This window comes from Myiozetetes cayanensis, unplaced genomic scaffold (assembly GCF_022539395.1).
Source record: "Myiozetetes cayanensis isolate MyiCay16 unplaced genomic scaffold, myiCay2020 scf4, whole genome shotgun sequence".
In the NCBI taxonomy this organism is placed as follows: domain Eukaryota; kingdom Metazoa; phylum Chordata; class Aves; order Passeriformes; family Tyrannidae; genus Myiozetetes; species Myiozetetes cayanensis.
Genome location: NW_026087631.1, coordinates 22,052,655 through 22,059,426, shown reverse-complemented (window position 1 = coordinate 22,059,426; position 6,772 = coordinate 22,052,655). Strand labels below are relative to the sequence as shown.

At 35.9% G+C, this 6,772-nt stretch overlaps 1 long non-coding RNA gene across 6 annotated transcripts in view; it reads right to left on the bottom strand.

The window, feature by feature from the left end:
- Window positions 1–351: 351 nt before the first annotated feature.
- The window catches only part of LOC126647261 (uncharacterized), a 48,610-nt gene continuing 42,189 nt past the window's right edge, over window positions 352–6,772 (bottom strand). For 5 of the 6 annotated variants that reach the window (XR_007630544.1, XR_007630542.1, XR_007630546.1 and 2 more), the window contains 2 exons: window positions 3,578–5,533; window positions 352–1,191 (listed from right to left, as the gene is read on the bottom strand). This is a non-coding gene — a long non-coding RNA (uncharacterized LOC126647261). The remainder of the gene's footprint in view (window positions 1,192–3,577; window positions 5,534–6,772) is intronic. The other variant, XR_007630547.1, reaches the window with a different exon arrangement.

The window sequence follows — 6,772 nt, the reverse complement described above, 5'->3', positions numbered from 1 at the left end:
CTCTGTTATTGAAAGCCCTCCTTCTTGAAAAAAAAAATGCCTTATCTACCATGCAAACCCTTATTCAGAATATTTTCTTATCTTTTTATTGAAGCAGGTCTATCACCAAGAACAAAATTCATCAAACTAGAGAGCAAGAGGCAAAGTATGATGAAAAAAGCAAAGGAGAAGAATTAAAGACAACCAAAAGAAGCTAGTCCATTAGGACACTCTCTGGGAAGGAGAGTACCTCATGTGAGGAGAGTTTATTTAGTTTACATGAAACAGTTTTGGATTTAGCATAATGTAAGCATGAAATTGTCTCCAAGCTCCTCATCACTGTAAAAGCCAAGGAACTTGTGGGTAAAAATGAAAGCAAAATGTTATTCTTGTCAGAAAAATATAAAATAAAGCAGTTATAACTACAAAACTCTTATGCACGTAGCTATTGCTAAAACATTGACACCAAGTTTAAGACCATCAGTTTGGGTTTGAGTACAAGATGTAAATCAGGAAATAGCTGATTATGAGAGACTTGTAAATACAAATCCAAAGACCAACTGGCAGGCCACCAAAAATCCAATTCACCTCCTCACATTGTATTTTTTCAATTTATTTTCATTTATTGATTACATCTTCATAGATAGCTGCAACTGAGAGATTAAAACTGCAAAAGGGAAGTGGAAGTATAGGAAAGAAGCACCACACTGATAAATACCTTTTATGGAAGGCAATAAACCTTTATTTGGAAGTGTTAGAGTAGGAAGAAATGCAATGAGTTACTGGTAAGGGAAAAGGAAAGTTGTTAGGAGAAAATACAGTCAAAGGGTGTGTAAACACTTCAGATGCATCTCCAAAGTAGAAAAACTGTTTCTGTCTAATCTCCCTTTACATCTTACTCTGTCATAGTTGTGGTATCTTCCCATAACCATCTCTGAAAAAAAAGCTGCTACATCCAGCCTGATTCCACCTTTCGGCAGCTCAAGCCTATAATTAATTTTTCTATTCTCTCTGTTTGGAGAGGATGAATCTCTTTGCTCTTTTTTACCAGGATTTTCAGCAGGGGAACACCATAACCATGCTTGTTGGCAGTCTTCATTTCTAGGAGCTGAGCAGCCTCAGTTTGGGGTTTCTTCATGGGTCGTATTTCCCTGACCTTGTTCTTGCTCCACTCCTCTGGATCTACTCCAAAGGCCCTCAGATGTGTAGTCTCTGAAATGAGACAAAGGATGACAGCAAAAGCTTTTTTGATGTTGAGCAGAAAGATGACTTCATTGGAGGGATCATGGATATTTAAATCAGTGAGACCCTATCTAAAAAAGTCTCCAAATATTTGAGGTTCACTCATTACAATTTATGACAGTAAATGCAAGGACTGAATATAGAAAGCACTTATATACATATATATATTCTCTGTGATATGCAAGATACAACTGTTCTGTTTTATGTTTGAAATAAGCAGAGAAATCATAACAGGACTAGTCCCAGCAAGTACAATGAATTCCCTAGTAGAGTGGGAATTTTTCCCTGTCATATAGGAATCTACTAAAAGATTGTTTAACATACTTTTTTTAAAAGTCTAATTGATGTTACCATGCAAAAACTCAACATGTTTGCATGAACTTTGCCAAGCCTGAATAGAACTACTAGTCCATAAAGCGAGTTCAGCCATTCAATAGAGGCCAGTTTAGGACTACACACAGAGACTTGTTGCCATGAAGGTAGATCTAAAGCAACAGAGTCCTCTATCACTATTACCTCTTAACCTTGCAGCCTACTTTTCTTTGCTGTGTGTTTATTATTTAGATGATCTGTGCTGTCTTCCCTGTGGATTTCAGAAAAGTCTTTGTGACTTCTACCTCCATGGATAGTTGCTTCCCAGTGTTTTCCCCTCACATGTTGTGACTCGCCTTATTTTCATATTTGTTCATTTCAGAGACACAAACTTTCTGTTTTGCCAATTTCTATGAAAAGTGAAACATGAAAATCTTTCCTAAGCTGATTGCCCATTCTTTTGGAGGAGGCTGGGGGGAAGGTGAAACAACCAACAAAAAGCCACCACAAAACAATCATTACCTCATATATCAAATGGCTTTGATTTTAGTATGGTAACATCATCACTGTCACTTATTAGAGAAAGGAAATTTAAAATTAAAAAACAAAAAGTAATGTTGACCCAAACCACGCTTGAAATACAGCTTTCTTGCACTGAGTACAATTCCCCTACCAATACAGTTTAGGAGATATTGAGTGCAGTTAAAATATTTTCACCTAAATTCAAATTAAAGTTCTCACTGAGAGAGAACTTCTAAGTGTGTGTCCATCCCACATCAGCATAGCACTCAATTCTAAATATATGTTTGAGTATGAGTTTGCACTTCTTTGTCAAAGAGGCAGTTAACTCATGCATGTATTTAAACTGAGGCTTAGTCCTGGTCCTTCACTGAATAAAACTGAAAATTTACAGGCTAAAACAAAGCCCACGGAGTTTTAGTAGAAAAAAAAGACATCTCTGTCTTGAGAAATCCTTTATACATCAGAATATAGTCCCAAAAAGGTGGAAAGATAGTGATAACTGACAAACCCTTTTTGCCAAATGTTAGTTTTCTTGTTTCCAGTATAGGTGTGCAACCATTTCAGCTACTATCAAATCCGTTGTTTTCCACTGTTGTAGTGTGAAGTGCTGAAGTGGGAATAGCTAAAGGAAACACTGTTGTTTCCATAAAAGTGAAAGTTCCCAGAGGCAGATATAATCAGTGAGGTCTTTTAGGGACTGATGTTTCAAACTAGTGAGATCTGTGTCATGTCTTGAAGTTGGACTCACAGAATAGCAATATATCATAGCCAATTTATTCTTTTAATATCCTCTGAGATTAATAAGAAATTTTCTAAGTAATTAATTGAAAATTATTTCCAGGAGAGTGGAAAACAAAATAGCATACTTACTCCCACTATCAAATGAGCATATTTCTCTCTTTATCATGTGCATATCTGACTAGATGAGGATGTAAGTGTTTGCATATGAATGAAAAAATTCTGGGTTTTTAAGAAAAAGTTTTTGTGAGCCAAGGAATCCGGTATGAAGGGGAATCTTTATCTTTGTTTTGTTTTGTTTTGTTTTGTTTTTTGCCTTATTCTTAGGTGATATGAAGAAGCAAAATTTAGGTGTTGTTCATTAACCAAAGAGAGAAGAAAAAAGTTTAAAATGTTCTTTTAGATGAGGTTTAGTGCTCAGCTGCAGAGCGGGTGGATTCTTCCACACTCACAGACCAATCCTTCCCACAACATCCAACCCTTAGCTGGGTGTCAGTCTCTCTTAGTGACTGACATCTGAATGTATAATCCAAGCTCAGTTGATCTTTGGCTTCCTTCACTATTAACCCATTCAGTTTCATGGCTTTGAAATTTGTACCACTGATCTTCAGGGCCAGGGGAGAGCTCATCAAACTCATTGCACTTGACAGCCTATTCTAATTGGAAAGTTGAAATCTAGTCTTTTTGCTGAATTGAAATGTCTGTAAATTGCTAACAACATATAAATAAATAGATATATAAATAACTGATTTGTTCAGGCCCTTCATTTAAATGATTAACTTACCTTAATTTAATTTGCATGCTATTTTTCAGACTTCTCTTGATGAACCTCGTCACAGACAGGAATTAAAATGTATTGTTGGCAGCAGAGAAAAAAAAAAAAGACTACTTACAACCACTCAAAACACAGGAAAAAGATTGAAATTTTATATCTGCAGGGTATGGCTCGTTCTCATAGAGTACTTAATTCAGTCAAAGTAAGAAGAACTCCTGAAAGTTTATTACCACTAAACGTTCTTTAAAAGCATGGGCTTATTACATCAACAGACAGAAGAGGTGGAGATTAAATGAGGTATCTGGTCTCCTGAGTCTCTGGAGTCAAAGGGAAATGCCCCCATCCCATCAAACACTACCAGCAAAATACCTCACACAGAAAAAGTGGCTTTTTATTTTTGAGGTAAATATAGCTGAAGTTTTGTCTTCATTGTTCAAAATGTGTGGGATTTTATAGCTTAATGCTAGACAAACTCAATAACTGACTGAAATAACCTTAGAGAAGGATACATATTGAGGGCTGAATTCAGCCTGCTCTGTGAAAGTACATCTGTTTTATACGAGACACACAATCTGTCTCATTCCAACCTGCATTTCTGGGTCACTTGAGACATTTAAACTGCACTTATAATTAACAGCTATTTTTAAACAACGAAAAAATAGAGCACTGGTAAGGTACAAAAGCATTAAAATTGCCCCAGTTTTGCTTTTCAATAGGACACACCACTGCAATATGCTTCAAGATCAAAGAGAGCTCAGAAAAAAGAGACAGGCTGATCAGTGGGGATAAATTGTTCCCATTATGATGGTGTAAGAATAGGGTTCTTTCAGTTGAAACAATTTAATAACCACATTCATTACATTGGTGTCCACTTGGTTTTATCTGAGCAGTTTTTACATAACTGGGAGAAAGTTCAATTGAGCTTATTCTCTAGAAATTAAGATGTGCAGGGTTTGACATTCAGAAATTAGGCACTAATAGTCAGCAAAGCAGTTGTCTTGAGATTCCCCCTGGATATAGCTGGATCTGCGTACCACTAATTATGTCAAATGCAAATGTATTCTCTAAAAGACACACCAAAAAATTTAATTAGCTCATTTCCAAACAGCTAAGGTTATACCAGAGCAATGACAGCTATCGGAGCACGATCTTTTCCATGTTTAGAACATCAGTTTCACAAATGCAGAAGCCAAGCAAGTGCAGCACTGCTGTTTGTAAACTTTTTTCTCCATCATCTACAGCAGTAGTACTTTTAAGGGCCAGTCTTTAATAATCTTAAGGGAAGAAACACGCCCCTAGGGTGACATTTCCAGCTACATTTTTATAAGGAGCAAGAGAGTCATTGAGAGATTTCCCTCTTCCTCTAGTACTGACTTAAGCAGTCAACACCTGTGTTTCAGCAAAGAGAAGAATTCCTCACCAGACACCTTGGCAGAGGAAGATGGAATTTGTCAGTCCTCAGCTGCATGACAGTGTGCAAAGCATGGGGTGAAGTGCCACTTGACTTGAAGCATCGCAGGGATTTTAAGCACAGATTCTCCTGAGAAGAACCAAATCCAGAACTTGTGGAACATGTCTAAAAGCCACCATACCCATTGCTGTCTCCTAGTCTCACTGGTAAAGGGAACATAAGAACATAGACATTTCCCAGAGTACGTGGGATCCTTCCTTGTTTTCTTACTGCTGCCAAACCAGTGAGGAGTAAAGGCCTGTTGAAGTATGCATCATGTGGCAACTGCACAATAAGAGCATTTCTTCCCTTCCCCTCTGTCTCCTTCTTTTTTATCAGAAGACAAAGTGTAAAAACTATGAAGTTATCCTTGCCTCAGTGAAAGCTTTTAAATGGATGACTTTTCCCGAAGCAACTGTTCTTCTGTTACTTGGCTATTTCCCCAGATGGGATTTGCAGTAAAAAGCCATACATGGATCTGATATCGAGGAAAGGGAATAGACTTGTACAAATCACTGCAAAAATAATATGCCATATAGATCAATAAATAAAACCTAGTTCCAAAAAAATCAAGCTCCAGCATTCTAGACCAATTAAGATGTTATTTACTGCATACATGATTGCTAGTTTGACAATCTCCTTATTCATTTTTACTCTATAGGCATTTGTTTTCTTGAAAGATATATAACTGATTTGTAAATAGAAAATGATATAGATAGATTTTATGCCTCATAAAACTGTTAATCTGTGCTCCATATTAAATGTATGTTGTACTATTTCTCTGTACTTAGACACAGCTCTAGTATAATTAAAATAAAGTATGCTGCCTTTATTTTTTCAGTAAGTCATTTCCAAGCATAGAGCTCAAATAACAGTGCAACTGCAGCATGAAATGTGGTTATAATAGCCTGAACCACATTTCCTGAAACTAAAACATGGGAGATAATAGTGTGAAGGTACAAATTAAATGCAAATAAAACAGATTCCCCATTGTTGGTAATCCTTGGATTAGATTTCAGTGAGAAAATTAGCTGTAATGTTTAACTTCTTTGTATAGTAATCACTGATGTTTTAGCAGTTCCATTTTCAGAATTTGTATATGAATTATTGCGCAGAAATTTGAAAAAGCCAAACCTCCACCTTTGACACCCAGAATGAACCTATTCTATGGTAAACCATATCTAACACATAAAAATATTTATCATTTAACACAGAAACAGTTTGAAACACAGCTGTGATAAAAAAAAGGTATACTTTGGTAATGGATATGCATTTGATTTCTGCCACTTGACTTTCTAGTTGCATCCTGACTTAGACCCTGTCTCAGGTTGAGTAATAGGTGCACTTTTGCAACTGCCATTTTAAAATTGATTTATTATTTTAATTAGCTTGATAAGAACACATCTTTATAAGTGTGCAAAACTTCATCTAAGATCTAGCAAAACTTAATAACTAACCAAATTCATAAATTAGTACAAAACTAGAATTAATTTATTTAAAAGTCCACATGAAGTTTTTCCTTCTTTTTAATGAAATAAATGTAAAATAAGTTAGGTAAATGGATACACATTTTAGACACCTGCAGCACTACAAAATTTGAGAAAAACACCAGGATGTTTTAGAAAGTTACTCCTCTTTCTTTGATAGCTCATTTAGAACAACTTACATTAGTAGGTACTTACTGCCTCACAGAACAAAATGATGTGATAAATTTGTAGCATAGTTTGCAACTGTGAGTAGTTTGATGTACAGTT